Source organism: Doryrhamphus excisus, chromosome 19, assembly GCF_030265055.1.
Source record: "Doryrhamphus excisus isolate RoL2022-K1 chromosome 19, RoL_Dexc_1.0, whole genome shotgun sequence".
Taxonomy (NCBI): domain Eukaryota; kingdom Metazoa; phylum Chordata; class Actinopteri; order Syngnathiformes; family Syngnathidae; genus Doryrhamphus; species Doryrhamphus excisus.
Window position 1 is genome coordinate 1,778,564 of NC_080484.1, and position 17,879 is coordinate 1,796,442.

Below are 17,879 nucleotides of genomic sequence, written 5' to 3' on the forward strand. Positions count from 1 at the left end.
CCCATCGGTGAACCGCAGCTCCCCACGTGCCGGCAGCACTCGTGCACTATGCTTGACTGTATGTTCGCTTGTGCTGCCAGATATTTCGACACTCTATACTGTTGTACAAGCTGTACAACCGCAGCTCCAAAAATTATGGCAGCACTCGTGCACTATTCTTAACTGTATGGTCACTTGTGCTGCCAGATATTTAGACACTCTATACTGTTGTACAAGCTGTACAACCGCAGCTCCAAAAATTATGGCAGCACTCGTGCACTATTCTTAACTGTATGGTCACTTGTGCTGCCAGATATTTAGACACTCTATACTGTTGTACAAGCTGTACAACCGCAGCTCCAAAAATTATGGCAGCACTCGTGCACTATGCTTGACTGTATGTTCACTTGTGCTGCCAGATATTTAGACACTCTACACTGTTGTACAAGCTGTACAACCGCAGCTCCCCAAATTGCGGCAGCACTCATGCATCGCCAGACCATGACGATTCTATCCAAGCTTGTTTATGTCATATTGTCCTTTGAGAAGATGTACTGTAATAAAAATGATCATCCTGCACGCTGAAATTCATTTTTCTCCTGAGTGAACCGCAGCTCCCCAAGTGCCGGCAGCACTCGTGCACTATGCTTAACTGTATGTTCACCTGTGCCGCCAGATATTTAGACACTCTATACTGTTGTACAAGCTGTACAACCGCAGCTTCCCAAATTGCGGCAGCACTCATGCATCGCCAGACCATGACGATTCTATCCAAGCTGTACACGGGCTACTCTAAAGTATATCTAAGCTTGTTTATGTCATATTGTCCTGTGAGAAGATGTACTGTAATAAAAATGATCATCCTGCATGTTGAAATTAATCTTTCCCGAGTGAACCACAGCTCCCCAAGTGCCGGCAGCACTCGTGCACTATGCTTAACTGTATGTTCACTTGTGCTGCCAGATATTTAGACACTCTATACTGTTGTACAAGCTGTACAACCGCAGCTCCCCAAATTATGGCAGCACTCGTGCACTATGCTTAACTGTATGTTCACTTGTGCTGCCAGATATTTAGACACTAACTGCTATGTGTTGACATATCTTCAGTGGATCTATACTGCTGTACAAGCTGTACAAGCGCAGCTCCCCAAATTGCGGCAGCACTCATGCATCGCCAGACCATGAAGATTCTATCCAAGCTGTACACAGGCTACTCTAAAGTATATCTAAGCTTGTTTAGGTCATATTGTCCTGTGAGAAGATGTACTGTAATCAAAATGATCATCCTGCACGTTGAAATTAATCTTTCCCCTGAGTGAACCGCAGCTCCCCCCAAATTGTGGCAGCACTCGTGCACCATGCTTAACTGTATGTTCACTTGTGCTGCCAGATATTTAGACACTAACTGCTGTGTGTTGACATAAAATGACCATCCTGCACGTTGAAATTCATCTTTCCCCTGAGTGAACCGCAGCTCCAAAAATTATGGCAGCACTCGTGCACTACCCACTGCCATCTGCAATTCAGGCTGTAACAGAAAATGTGTAATAAAGACACTATAGCACCTGGGACTTTAGCACTCAAGTACTTCCTGTTCCTCAAAATTGATGAAGTTAGGGTTATTATTATTATTATTATTATTATTTATTTTCTTCTTTCATGTCAAATGTTGCTGTCACTGTAATAATAGGGACATTTCTATAACTAAATAAGCCTACTAATGTACAAATTTGACAAAGTTTCTGTAATATTGTCCCTTAAGCTATATTACAATGAAAATGCTTGCTGATATTTATATTGTATACTTTATACATACTATATCATACAATATCATATCGCCTTATGCTTGCACGGCTGTATCTGGATGAGCTCATCAGGGTTATGAAAGAGGTCTGGGAGCCCTTGCAGGGTACTTTTTTTTATGAAGCGACTGTCCTGACCTGACCCGGGTCTCTGGCTGCATCAGCAGGGAAGAGTCAGGACGGATGGATCAAATCAGGTTATTTCATTAGAGTCGGGAAAGATATGGCACAGCAATCCATCCGACGGCAAGGGAAACAAAATGCAACACAATTCCCATCTTTTTGCTCCCATGTGGCACATTTTGGATACGGAATTGGATACTGGTAACGGTAATGTGGTTACAAAATGTAACAAGAGCATAAACACCAGATACACCAGATTTAGTAGGGGTGCAACGATACGCAATTTTCACGGTTCGACACAAAAAATATTTTGTTTATTTTGTTTATTTTATTTTATAAATAAAAAAAATAAAAATTAAATTAAATATATATATATATTTTTTAATTTTTATTAATTTTTTTATGAATATAAAAATAAAATTTCAATTAAATATATATATATATATATATATTTTAATTTTTATTTAATTTTTTTATTTATAAAATATTAATTGCCTTTTTTTCATTTGAATTTGATCACCTTAAAATGCCAGTTCTTCTGCTAGCAAAAACGCATCTGATGGCGATCTGCGTGGTGCCTTCTTAGCGGCAGAGTAAGCTCGTAAATTCACCTTTCAGCTCCTAAGTGCACTTTAAGTATCAATATCCATCAATAAACGCTGAGATATAATTATCAACATTTCAATTTCATCTCGCTGTGCAACAATTTCATTCAACTCCGTGTTGCGACAAACCTAGTTCAAAACTACATTGCCACTAGAGCCGATTTTAAAAAAGTACCATAAAAGCGCCATAAAATGTAAAGACCCAACAAACAAAAGGTTATTTTATCTTTATGTATTTCTGCAACACGATCGGCTGTAATATAAACTCCGATGATAAGACCGTTTTAAAAATACGAGCATTAAACGGGTCGCGCCGACTGTGCCTGTAGTGATGCTAAATTGGCAGTTAGCTTGATGGGCTTTTGACGGTACTCACGAGGCTGCACAATTGGAGGGTATCATTGTTTAAAAACAAACGTTGGGCTCACCGCTGGGTGGATGGTTCCTAGAACAATCGCTGTCGCGCCAGCAAACAGTTTGAGCCTCCCCCCTTTTATTATGGAAAGCAGGAAGTGAGCAAATGTAACAGTTACTCATTCTAAAAGTAAAAAAAAATATATATTAGGAAAGCAGGAAGTGAACAAATGTAACAGTTACTGATTGTAAAAGTTTTTAAAATAAGTTAAAAAATTATATTAGGAAAGCAGGAAGTGAACAAATGTAACAGTTACTGATTGTAAAAGTTTTTAAAATAAGTAAAAAAAAATTATATTAGGAAAGCAGGAAGTGAACAAAAGTAACTGTTACTGATTGTAAAAGTTTTTAAAATAAGTTAAAAAAATTATATTAGGAAAGCAGGAAGTGAACAAATGTAACAGTTACTGATTGTAAAAGTTTTTAAAATAAGTTAAAAAAAATTATATTAGGAAAGCAGGAAGTGAACAAATGTAACAGTTACTGATTGTGAAAGTTTTAAAAAAATTTAAGTTTAAAAAAATATATATTAAGAAAGCAGGAAGTGAACTAATGTAACAGTTACTGATTGTAAAAATAAAAATATATATATTTTAAGTTTAAAAAAATTATATCAGGAAAGCAGGAAGTGAACAAATGTAACAGTTACTGATTGTAAAAAATTTTGTTTAAATATTTTAAGTTTAAAAAAATTATATTAGGAAAGCAGGAAGTGAACAAATGTAACAGTTACTGATTGTAAAAATAAAAAAAATACATTTTAAGTTTAAAAAAAATTATATTAGGAAAGCAGGATGTGAACAAATGTAACAGTTATTGATTGTAAAAGTTAAAAAAAAATTAAGTTTAGAAAAAATATTAGGAAAGCAGGAAGTGAACAAATGTAACAGTTACTGATTGTAAAAGTAAAAAAAATAAGTTAAAAAAATTATATTAGGAAAGCAGGAAGTGAACAAATGTAACAGTTATTGATTGTAAAAAAATTAAAAATATATTTTAAGTTAAAAAATATATATATTAGGAAAGCAGGAAGTGAACAAATGTAACAGTTACTGATTGTAAAAATTTGAAAAAATATTTTAAGTTTAAAAAAATTATATTAGGAAAGCAGGAAGTGAACAAATGTAACAGTTACTGATTGTAAAAGTTTTTAAAAAAAATTCAAGTTAAAAAAATTATATTAGGAAAGCAAGAGGCAGCCCACCAAAACCACCTCAGATGCAGCAATCTTGTGGCATTGATAAAAAGTATAAACACCAGGGGGTTGCCTACAGCCACAGCTGTGACTCCATGGTTAATAATAATAATAATAAATGAATCGAGCTTTTGCGAGTGTAAATCTCGCCATAGGCAGCAACATGTCAAGGGAAGCCATGATAAATCCGGAGCGCCAACTTGCTCGTAAAAAGAGAAACAGGAAGTGGTCCTACAAACAGCACATTAAAGCAACAGGACGTATTTAGTCAATAAGTCAAGGCAGGTGCAAGGCAGGAGGGCTGACTAATGACGCTGGGTCTATTCCCCTGATGAGTGCAGCGCTCTTGTAGCGTTTCCGGGAACACATTAAGGTCCTGAGAGAGCGATGCATCGAGTAGTTTAGCTCCTCCCCCTCGGCAGTAGTCAACTTTACACAGCCATCATTCAACATGGAGCCCAAGCGGCAATAATCCGCTTGATATTATTAGCTGAACTGGGAATGCTGAGACCAATTTCCATGCATATGTCGTTAAAAAGGAAAAACTGAAGAATGGAAGTAATACTGCAGAGTTGTCTTAAACTAATCTGTTACTAGTACTTCCAGAGTATAAGGAAGGAGGGAGCCATCTGCTGTGGCCTAGCAAGGTGTACTGTATTCAGACACATGCTCCGAGCAGATGGTGTGCCGCCATTTTTTTAAATTTTAAAAAATAAAAGGCGTCGTAGCCAAGTCGGCATTTCAGATGGCTGATGCATTTTTTTTTGTGGGCTCAGTGTTTTTTTTTCTCCGCATCACCACATATAAAGCTAAATCTGACTCAGAAGTACACATTTTAAGTACATATTTTGTATACTTGACAATTTGGAGCTTGAGTGTTTAGGGAACAATTATTTAAATTAAAATTTTGACAAATTAAAATTTTTAAATTAAATTTTTGTAATAAAATTTTTTAAATGTTTAATTTTTTTAAATTAAAATAAAAATTTTGTAGCGTTTGCCACAACTAGCAAACTAAACGGCAAAAACTAAATGTTAAATTACAATTTTTTTATTTAAATTTTTAAAATTAAAATTAAAATTAAAATTAAAATTAAAATTAAAATTAAAATTAAAATTAAAATTAAAATTAAAATTAAAATTAAAATTAAAATTAAAATTAAAATTAAAATTAAAATTAAAATTAAAATTAAAATGTTGTAGCGTTTGCCACAACTAGCAAACTAAACGTCAAAAACTAAAAATTAAAATTAAAATTAAAATTAAAATTAAAATTAAAATTAAAATTAAAATTAAAATTAAAATTAAAATTAAAATTAAAATTAAAATTAAAATTAAAATTAAAATTAAAATTAAAATTTTGTAGCATTTGCCACAACTAGCAAACCAAACGTCGAAAACTAAACGTTAAATTAAAATTTTAAAATTAAATTTTTAAAATTAAATTTTTAAAATTAAAATTAAAATTAAAATTAAAATTAAAATTAAAATTAAAATTAAAATTAAAATTTTGTGGCGTTTGCCGCCACAAAACGTCGAAAACTAAACGTTAAATTAAAATTTTAAAATTAAATTTTTAAAATTAAATTTTTAAAATTAAAATTAAAATTAAAATTAAAATTAAAATTAAAATTAAAATTAAAATTAAAATTAAAATTAAAATTAAAATTAAAATTAAAATTAAAATTAAAATTAAAATTAAAATTAAAATTAAAATTAAAATTAAAATTAAAATTTTGTGGCGTTTGCCACAACTAGCAAACTAAATGTCAAAAACTAAACATTAAATTACAATTTTAAAATTAAAATTAAACAGTTACTGACTGTAAAAGTTTAAAAAAAATAGTAAAAAAAAATGATATGAGGAAAGCAGGAAGTGAACAAATGTAACAGTAACTGATTGTAAAAGTTTTTTTAAAAATATATTAGGAAAGCAGGAAGTGAACAAATGTAACAGTTACTGACTGTAAAAGTTAAAAAAAATGATATTAGGAAAGCAGGAAGTGAACAAATGTAACAGTTACTGATTGTAAAGGTTTAAAAAAAATTTAGTTAGCCTAAATTTAGTTAGCCTGTGCTAATTATTTATGCTCCGCAGTCCAGACGTGGAAGAAAAGGTCAGAGAAGACGAGACGACAAAAGTGACGCCCGCCGGCGTTGCGGTCGCGGTCATCACAATTTAGCTCAGGCTATCTTTTGCCCGCGAGAAAAAAAAATTGCACATGTTGCCAAACAAACAAACAAACAGACTCGGCGCCTCCCACGCTCACACTTGCACTCATTTGTTTTGATAGCATTTGCGCTAGCGTGCCTAGTAAACACTTCACGGCGTTACCCATTAAGGCAAAACATCACCATTAGCCAAACAAAAACACTACGCTATTAAAAGCAGCCGAGTGGAACAATTATTTTCAGAATGTTTACGCGGCTAACGAGAAACGCTGTACTTGACTCGTTGGCTCGTTAGCGACGTAGCGTCTCTCGGTGTGGAGTGGCGCTTGTGTGATCACGCCGAGCTATTCGAGGACACGCTAGAGAGGTTCATTTGGCTCCCGATGAAGTGGGATCAAAACAAATAGCATACAAACGTCCGCTCGTTGGCTAATTTGTGGCTAATTTGGCGTTGTACCTCATTGTGTACTTCTTTTGATGTACTTGTACACTTAGGAAAGCAGGAAGTGAACAAATACTAATACTTAAAACTTAACTAATACTGATACTTAACATTTTTATAATTAAATTAAATACAATTTTAAAAAACTTAAATTATATTAGGAAAGCAGGAAGTGAACAAATACTAATACTTAAAACTTAACTAGTACTAATACTTAACATTTTTATAATTAAATTAAATAAATTTTTAAAAAACTTAAATTATATTAGGAAAGCAGGAAGTGAACAAATACTAATACTTAAAACTTAACTAGTACTAATACTTAACATTTTTATAATTAAATTAAATAAAATTTAAAAAAACTTAAATTATATTAGGAGAGCAGGAAGTGAACAAATACTAATACTTAAAACTTAACTAGTACTAATACTTAACATTTTTATAATTAAATTAAATTAAATTTTAAAAAACTTAAATTATATTAGGAAAGCAGGAAGTGAACAAATACTAATACTTAAAACTTAAATACTAATACTTAACATTTTTATAATTAAATTAAATTAAATTTAAAAAAACTTAAATTATATTAGGAAAGCAGGAGGTGAACAAATACTAATACTTAAAACTTAACTAATACTAATACTTAACATTTTTATAATTAAATTAAATACAATTTTAAAAAACTTAAATTATATTAGGAAAGCAGGAAGTGAACAAATACCAATACTTAAAACTTAAATACTAATACTTAACATTTTTATAATTAAATTAAATTAAATTTTAAAAAACTTAAATTATATTAGGAAAGCAGGAAGTGAACAAATACCAATACTTAAAACTTAAATACTAATACTTAACATTTTTATAATTAAATTAAATTAAATTTTAAAAAACTTAAATTATATTAGGAAAGCAGGAAGTGAACAAATACTAATACTTAAAACTTAACTAATACTAATACTTAACATTTTTATAATTAAATTAAATACAATTTTAAAAAACTTAAATTATATTAGGAAAGCAGGAAGTGAACAAATACCAATACTTAAAACTTAAATACTAATACTTAACATTTTTATAATTAAATTAAATTAAATTTTAAAAAACTTAAATTATATTAGGAAAGCAGGAAGTGAACAAATACCAATACTTAAAACTTAAATACTAATACTTAACATTTTTATAATTAAATTAAATTAAATTTTAAAAAACTTAAATTATATTAGGAAAGCAGGAAGTGAACAAATACTAATACTTAAAACTTAACTAATACTAATACTTAACATTTTTATAATTAAATTAAATACAATTTTAAAAAACTTAAATTATATTAGGAAAGCAGGAAGTGAACAAATACTAATACTTAAAACTTAACTAGTACTAATACTTAACATTTTTATAATTAAATTAAATACAATTTTAAAAAACTTAAATTATATTAGGAAAGCAGGAAGTGAACAAATACCAATACTTAAAACTTAAATACTAATACTTAACATTTTTATAATTAAATTAAATTAAATTTTAAAAAACTTAAATTATATTAGGAAAGCAGGAAGTGAACAAATACTAATACTTAAAACTTAACTAATACTTAACATTTTTATAATTAAATTAAATACAATTTTAAAAAACGTAAATTATATTAGGAAAGCAGGAAGTGAACAAATACTAATACTTCAAACTTAACTAGTACTAATACTTAACATTTTTATAATTAAATTAAATACAATTTTAAAAAACTTAAATTATATTAGGAAAGCAGGAAGTGAACAAATACTAATACTTAAAACTTAACTAATACTAATACTTAACATTTTTATAATTAAATTAAATACAATTTTAAAAAACTTAAATTATATTAGGAAAGCAGGAAGTGAACAAATACTAATACTTAAAACTTAACTAGTACTAATACTTAACATTTTTATAATTAAATTAAATACAATTTTAAAAAACTTAAATTATATTAGGAAAGCAGGAAGTGAACAAATACTAATACTTAAAACTTAACTAATACTTAACATTTTTATAATTAAATTAAATACAATTTTAAAAAACGTAAATTATATTAGGAAAGCAGGAAGTGAACAAATAGTAATACTTAAAACTTAACTAATACTAATACTTAACATTTTTATAATTAAATTAAATAAAATTTTAAAAAACTTAAATTATATTAGGAAAGCAGGAAGTGAACAAATACTAATACTTAAAACTTAACTAGTATTAATACTTAACATTTTTATAATTAAATTAAATTAAATTTTAAAAAACTTAAATTATATTAGGAAAGCAGGAAGTGAACAAATACTAATACTTAAAACTTAACTAGTACTAATACTTAACATTTTTATAATTAAATTAAATACAATTATAAAAAACTTAAATTATATTAGGAAAGCAGGAAGTGAACAAATACTAATACTTAAAACTTAACTAGTACTAATACTTAACATTTTTATAATTAAATTAAATAAAAAAACATTTTTATATTTTAGTGAAACCAAAGTGCTCCCTAACTATGACCCATATAAGGAAGTTCTGCCCTCTGTGACATCACAAATGAACAGTTTTAACCACGCCTTCTGAAACCGAGCGTTTTTGAGCCATGCCAAATTTCTTTCAGGGCTCACTTTGAATGAATAAAAATGCGGCATATTTAAGCAAATATTAATGAACGATAAGTTATTCCACTACATATTAGCATAAATAGCATACAAGGGAGGCTCAATAGGCTAACATACACAAGTCCCACAAGTGTCTAGCAGAAGTGTCTGGCACACCAACTGATGACTGTGAAATGACTCTTGAGCTTAACGACCCTTAACGACCCTCAACGCCGCATTAGACCAAAGAGTCTGGAAGAGGAAGCTACTTCCACGTCCTTCCTTCCTTCCTTCCTTCCTTCCTTTTTTAGAGCCAAAGAAGCACAAAGACAACAATAGCCGGTCTCACACAGTACATGTTTGTATGCAGGTCGCCACATCCGACGTTCCGAGGATAAACACCATCCCGCCAATGACAACACAGGGAAGTCCGCTGAGGTTGCATGTTAGCATTTCCAAGGGGTGAAAGGACGCGACTTTGTCCCCTCCCTCGGAGGCTTTCATCAACAAGTCGACACTACACTTGTTGACGGTGTGCTCAGGCTTCACTATACGTCTTAAACTAAGCTAGAACTTAAGCTAGAAAATAAACTAACCTAGCATGATATCGCGGGTAAAATGTGAGTGTCAAAAAATGTAACTGGCATGTAAACAAACACTTTTACAGTATCACTCAATATGAACATCCAGCAGCAACACGACCTCAATTTTCATAGCAAATGTCAAGAGCTAAGTCAAATAAACAATAACAATGTAGAACACAATCACAAACAATATAAAACATTTCAGCTACGGATGAGGCTAACCTAGCATGATGTCACTAGTAAAAACGTGATTGTGACGTTAGCGCCGTGGATGACTCGGCTATGCTAGTGTTGCTAGCATGATGTCGCGGGTAGAATGTGAGTGTCAAAAAATGTGAGTGGCATGTAAACAAACACTCATACTATCATCTGGACAATATGAACATCCAGCAGCAACACGAAAATCTAAGTCAAATAAACAATAACAATGTAGAACACAATCACAAACAATATAAAACATTTCATCAGTCAGCTACGGCTGAGGCTAACCTAGCATGATGTCGCTAGTAAAACGTGATTGTGATGTTAGCGCCGTGGATGACTCGGCTATGCTAGTGTTGCTAGCATGATATCGCGGGTAGAATGTGAGTGTCAAAAAATGTGAGTGGCAAGTAAACAAACACATTTGCAGTATCACCTGGACAATATGAACATCCAGCAGCAACACGACTAAGTCAAAAAAACAATAACAATGTAGAACACAATCAAAAAACAATATAAAACAATTCATCAGTCAGCTACGGATGAGGCTAACCTAGCATGATGTCGCTAGTAAAAACGTGATTGTGACGTTAGCGCCGTGGATTACTCGGCTATGCTAGTGTTGCTAGCATGATGTCGCGGGTAAAATGTGAGTGTCATGTAAACAAACACTCTTACAGTATCACCTGGACAATATGAACATCCAGCAGCAACACGACTTCAATTTTCATAACAAATGTCAAAAGCTAAGTCAAATAAACAATAACAATGTAGAACACAATCACAAACAATATAAAACATTTCATCAGTCAGTAACTATAGGGGTGTTATTTCATGTCTAGAGAGCTCTAATTATGTTTAAAACCGTAAATATTATTTATGTGACTCCTATGTTGGGTAACAGGAGTGTAAAGGTAACTATAGGGGTGTTATTTCATGTCTAGAGGGCTCTAATCATGTTAAAACACATAATTATATTATTATTGTGTCTCCTATGTTGGGTAACAGGAGTGTAAAGGTAACTATAGGGGTGTTATTTCATGTCTAGAGGGCTCTAATCGTGTTAAAACCCATAATTATATTATTACTGTGTCTCCTATGTTGGGTAACAGAAGTGTAAAGGTAACTATAGGGGTGTTATTTCACGTCTAGAGGGCTCTAATCATGTTAAAACCCGTAAATATTATTTATGTGTCTCCTATGTTGAGTAACAGGAGTGTAAAAGTAACTATAGGGGTGTTATTTTATGTCTAGAGGGCTCTAATCATGTTAAAACCTGTAAATATTATTTACATGTCTCCTATGTTGGGTAACAGGAGTGTAAAGGTAACTATAGGGGTGTTATTTCATGTCTAGAGGGCTCTAATCATGTTAAAACCCATAATTATATTATTATTGTGTCTCCTATGTTGGGTAACAGGAGTGTAAATGTAACTATAGGGGTGTTATTTCATGTCTAGAGGACTCTAATCATGTTAAAACACGTAAATATTATTTATGTGTCTCCTATGTTGGGTAACAGGAGTGTAAAGGTAACTATAGGGGTGTTATTTCATGTCTAGAGGGCTCTAATCATGTTAAAACCCATAATTATATTATTATTGTGTCTCCTATGTTGGGTAACAGGAGTGTAAAGGTAACTATAGGGGTGTTATTTCATGTCCAGAGGGCTCTAATCATGTTAAAACCTGTAAATATTATTTATGTGTCTGCTATGTTGGGTAACAGGAGTGTAAAAGTAACTATAGGGGTGTTATTTCATGTCCGGAGGGCTCTAATAATGTTAAAACCCATAATTATATTATTATTGTGTCTCCTATGTTGGGTAACAGGAGTGTAAAAGTAACTATAGGGTTGTTATTTCATGTCTAGAGGGCTCTAATCATGTTAAAACCCATAATTATATTATTACTGTGTCTCCTATGTTGGGTAACAGGAGTGTAAAGGTAACTATGGGGGTGTTATTTCACGTTTAGAGGGCTCTAATCATGTTAAAACCTGTAAATATTATTTATGTGTCTGCTATGTTGGGTAACAGGAGTGTAAAGGTAACTATAGGGGTGTTATTTCATGTCTAGAGGGCTCTAATCACGTTAAAACCCATAATTATATTATTATTGTGTCTCCTATGTTGGGTAACAGGAGTGTAAAAGTAACTATAGGGGTGTTATTTCATGTCTAGAGGGCTCTAATCATGTTAAAACCTGTAAATATTATTTATTGTGTCTCCTATGTTGGGTAATAGGAGTGTAAAGGTAACTATAGGGGTGTTATTTCATGTCTAGAGGGCTCTAATCATGTTCAAACCCATAACTAGAAGGTAGTAAACAGCTTTCTATGCTTGAAGTACAATAATATTCTATTTATGAATCAGGAATACTACTTTGTTTGGGCCTGGAACCAATGAACCTAAAAATTCTGCATGACACAGGAGGTCGCCTACAGCCACAGTCGTGAATGCTGAATGTTTTTGACCTGACATAACACCCTGGCGGTTATTTGCTTTTGTAGACCACACCCCCGGCGACTGTTACATAATAAATGTTATCCAGGCGGGTGTTTTTAGTTTTTAGCCAATCAGGAGCCTCCATGCTGAGCCGGTGCTACGTACGTACATTAACAAAGAAGATGCTAACACAGGAAGCATTAGGTGCCTTCCTTTGGCAAAAATCCCCACTTAAGTTCTCTCGAGTGGCTCGGGAATGGTTTACTACCCGGAGTGTCGGGAAGCACAAGCAAATGTTTGTGTTTAAGCTCGGGTTACGCGTAGTTCAAATCCCTCTCGGCGTGGTATCAATGAGGCTTTTGATAGCGACATGATGATCATCATATGAGTGTACTGCGTGTGAGGAACAGCACGCATTTTTTCCTGCGAGATCCAAAGCAGATCTTTCCTGACGAGGGAGTGGAGAGCGTGACTTCTCCAGGAGAAAAAGAGGAGGCGGAGATGAGTAGAAACGTCTGACGTAGGAACGGGGCAACGTTTGTAAGCTTGCATTGCATCATCTCGACTACGCTACGCTTCCAGATGTTCCTTCTCCACATTCCATATGCTCACGTCCTTCCACACCTCGTCTCACGATCCCGTTCTGGGACACGTAAAAATACTCGTTTTTTTTGATCACACATCAGAATGACAGCTTCTTGTTAAGAAGCTAGGCTAAAAATATCTGAATCCAAGATATCCAAGCCTGAATCCAAATCCGAGATACCAACCGGATCCACGATGACCAATTGGGAGGCAAAACATTTTCAGCAAAAAAAAAAAAACAGCCGCCGGCCGTAAATGGCCCCCGGGCTTCACATTGGACACCCCCTACCCCTGCCACCCTCTGCCTCAAGTCCAGCAAGGGAATACATATACTGAAAAATCAAAGGACGCTTTCTTGTTATATACTTTTTATATATTTTTATTACCATAATATTGAAAAAAATTATTGTCTTTTTTCTTTGTTTCTTTTTTTTTATCACTTTTTCATTTTATTTGTTACATTTTATTATTTTTTTCTCTTAATATTATGACTTTACGCTCTTAATATTTCATTTTTATTTGTGCAAAAAAAAATTCAGCAAAACATTTTTTATTACCATAATATTAAAAAAATTATTGTCTTTTTTCTTGTTTGTTTCTTATTTTAATCACTTTTTCATTTTATTTGTTACATTTTTTATATATTTTTTCTCATAATATTATGACTTTACACTCTAAATATTTCATCTTTATTCGTGCAAAAATAATTTCTGCAAAAAAATTTTTTAGTACCATAATATTAAAAAAAAATTCTTTCTTGTTTGTTTCTTTTTTTTTATCACTGTTTCATTTTATTTGTTACATTTTATTATATATAGATTTTTCTCTTAATATTATGACTTTACGCTCTTAATATTTTATCTTTATTCGTGCAAAAGAAATTTCAGCAAAAATTTTTTTTAGTACCATAATATTAAAAAATATATTGTCTTTTTTCTTGTTTGCTTCTTTTTTTGATCACTTTTTCATTTTATTTGTTACATTTTTTATATATTTTTTTCTCATAATATTATGACTTTACGCTCTTAATATTTCATCTTTATTTGTGCAAAAAAAAGTTCAGCAAAAAAATTTTTTAGTACCATAATATTAAAATTATTATTGTCTTTTTTCTTGTTTGTTTCTTATTTTAATCACTTTTTCATTTTATTTGTTACATTTTATTATATATATTTTTTCACTTAATATTATCGACTTACGCTCTTAATATTTCATCTTTATTCGTGCAACAAAAAAAAAAAATTCAGCAAAAAAGAAAAAACAGCCTCTGGCCGTAAATGGCCCCCGGACTTCACATTGGACACCCCCTGCCTCAGGTCATTCTCCATCAACCAGACGTGAATCAAGTAAATAAAAAAATGGGCGGATACAAATATGGTGTTCTTATTTGTGTTAGAGGCCCCGCCCCCGTCTTACATCATCCTCTGTCAAACCAGGAAGTGGCCAGTTAGCATGCGCATGCTAACTGGCCACAAAACATCCAGAAGCTTCCCCAAGCTTGACGAGGAGGCCGACTGTGCCCGTTAAAAGTAATCACAGCTCCTCGTTCACACATCACCTCCTTTTTCAGCCACAGTCCTACAATCGGAAGGAAAGCGGATCCGTGTTCGAGTCCCACGAGCCAGCTTATTGTGGACGAAACGAGCGCTGTCGGATCCGCTTTGCTGAGCAAACGCAAAGCAGAGAGTAGCAGGCCTTTTCTGGCGCTTTTGTGACACGTACCAGTACGTTCCATGATATGGGACCGCCTAAACATACGTAGGGCGCCAGGAAGTCAGGAAGTGGTACAGTTTGGAGTTAACTTTGTACTTCCAAGAATCATATATGTGACATCAGCAGCATTGGGCTTTTGGTAAATGAAGAGTACTAGTAATGGCAAACAAGAGACATGTGATGGTAACCATAGAACAGGAAATGGAAAATACCAGGACATGGGAAACGCTGTGGCTACTTTGTGCCATACACTGTATACTGTATACACTATGTACACCATACTATGTACACTGTATGGAGACACTATGTTAGGACCTTGTTAGCTTGGTGCTAACTTTACTTTCTGACATGCCCCCCCCCCCCCCCCCCCCAGGGACATTGAAAACATTGAAAACCTCTCATGGAGGAAGTGAGCGTGCACAAGGTTACGCATTGTAGGGACATTTACCATAAACAACAGCAGCAAAAAATTAAAAATTAAAATAAATATAAAAATTAAAACAATTAAAACATAAATAAAAAATAAAAACATAAACATTAAAATTAAAAAATTACAATTAAAAAATAAAAAATAAAAAATTAAAATTAAAATTAAAATTAAAATTAAAATTAAAATTAAAATTAAAATTAAAATTAAAATTAAAATTAAAATTAAAATTAAAATTAAAAAACATTTTTAAATTTAAATTAAAATTTTTTTAAAAAAAATTACCACTCACTTAGGTAAATTTAAATTAAAATTAATAAATTAATAAATTAATAAATTAATAAATTAATAAATTAATAAATTAATAAATTAATAATATAAAAATAAAAATAATTAAAAAATAAATAAAATAAAAATAAAATAAAAATAAAATAAAAATAAAAATAAAAATAAAAATAAAAATAAAAATAAAAATAAAAATAAAAATAAAAATAAAAATAAAAATAAAAATAAAAACATAAACATAAACATAAACATAAACATAAAATTAATTAAAATTAAAATTAAAATTAAAATTAAAATTAAAATTAAAATTAAAATTAAAATTAAAATTAAAATTAAAATTAAAATTAAAATTAAAATTAAAATTAAAATTAAAATTAAAATTAAAATTAAAATTAAAATTAAAATTAAAATATTTTATTTGTATAGCGCTTTCAGAGTACTCAAAGATGCTTTACAGTGAAGAAAAAGGAATAAAAAAATAGAGTTGAGTAAAAACAGTAAAGGATGCATTAAAATACAATATCCATACATTCATTCTGAGCTAAAAACAAGGCTAAAAGCGGGGCGGGGCGGGGCACATGGAAAAGTCAGCAGTGATTTTACACGAATAAAGTCCAAATATTCCAATAAACATTTTGCAAAAATAATAGAATACCAGTAATATGATAACAAATCATGTCAATTAAGTTGTAATCTGTTTTTTTTTTTTAAAAAAACAGCCAGGCTTCGCTACACGTCTTAAAATATAAATCAGAGCTCTGCTACAGATGTTGATGATTTATTTTTTTTCTTTAGCCAAACTGCTGAGCTAGCATGATGTTGTTGTTCAAATACGAACCGTTACGTTAGCGCTGTTAGCATCACTTAGCAATGCTAGCGTGGCTAACATCGTTGTATATGTATACACACACACAGATGTTTCCCGGTAACGGTCGAAATCCAGCATGGAAGCTAGCACACATCCGATATACAACACGATCCACTTAAGTGGGGCCACCAATTGGGGGCTGGGGGTGGGGGGGTACAGTTTTGTGGCGTGGGGTGTGAAGTTTACCGTCAACAAAAGAAACAACGGCTTCGTAGGGAAACCGAAACAGGCTAGCTATATAACGCTCCGAACAACACATCCATATAGACGCCGGGGAAAAGAAAGGATCCGACTCCCGGGAGGTACCGGGAGCAATGGGACAGAATTCCAGACAGTATTATGGCAGCTCAGGCGCGCCATATTGGAAGAGCAGACTGTCACATCATAACAGCATGGAGGATGTGGACACCGTCGCAGCATCACTCCTCAGCATCCCCGCATCTCAAGCTGATGTAGGACACAATGTGGCTATGCTAACAGATGATGCTGATGCTGAGATACGCTCAAGGCAGCAACAACAGATCGATATGACATGATGGAGCCAACATGGAGCCAACATGGAGCCAACATGTCGTCCTGTTCCACCTGTCCGGCAACATGAATGAATGACTTACCCGACGACGTCTTCCTGCTCCCCCCCCCGAAAAAGGGTGCTTATTTGCGGCTTCCGTCTCCCTCCGCTCCTCGCCGACTCCCCCCTTTTCCTTGCTTCTCTTCTGCACCGAGGTGATGCTGGAGCGCTGGTGCCCTGGCGCTGACAACCCCCGCGGCTTGGCGCCTTCCTCGACGCTGATGTGCTCTGCGTCGGCGCGGCGGAGCTCTCATGGGCGGCGGGGCGGCGTCCGGTCCGATTCGCGGGCAGGTTGTAATGTCGTTACTGGGGAGGGAGCGAGAGTGAAATGGAGAAGACGCGGGGGGGGTGGGGGTCTGGTGGGGGGTGGTGGTGGGGGTGTTGGAATGAAAATAAGATACGCCCCTGCTTCGCTTGTGTTGTTCTGTGACGTCGAAGAAACAAACAAAAATAACCACCGTTCCGTTTTATTACTCTTTTCCGCCCTCTGGTGGCCAAAAGCGTGAAGCACATCTTTTCATTAGAATGAACCCAAACACAAACACTCTCCACTGTAGCCAATTTGCCCTGGAAGAAATGACATTTAAACTATCATATTATCATATTTACATTATTTATGTCATTTAATAATATCATTTACAAATTATTATTTAATTTTCAAGTCATTTCACAAGAATAAAGTCCAAAAATATACAAATTAAATGTTATCTAATGAGGAAAAAGTACAATTCAACATAGTTTCACTTGCATAAATTTGCTATTTTTTTCAAGTCGTAATATTACAAAACACTACTTACAGCTGTGTGCATGTGGATCAAGCCACAGGTTTGTTGCACGGTTTATTGCACAGTTTATT

At 32.8% G+C, this 17,879-nt stretch overlaps 1 protein-coding gene across 1 annotated transcript in view; it reads right to left on the bottom strand.

Moving 5' to 3' along the window:
* The window catches only part of palm1b (paralemmin 1b), a 33,404-nt gene extending 16,006 nt beyond the window's left edge, over positions 1-17,398 (bottom strand). Inside the window, exon 1 of the mRNA XM_058056135.1 lies at positions 17,067-17,398. The gene's annotated coding sequence lies outside the window, so the exon portion shown is untranslated. The remainder of the gene's footprint in view (positions 1-17,066) is intronic.
* Positions 17,399-17,879: the final 481 nt, after the last annotated feature.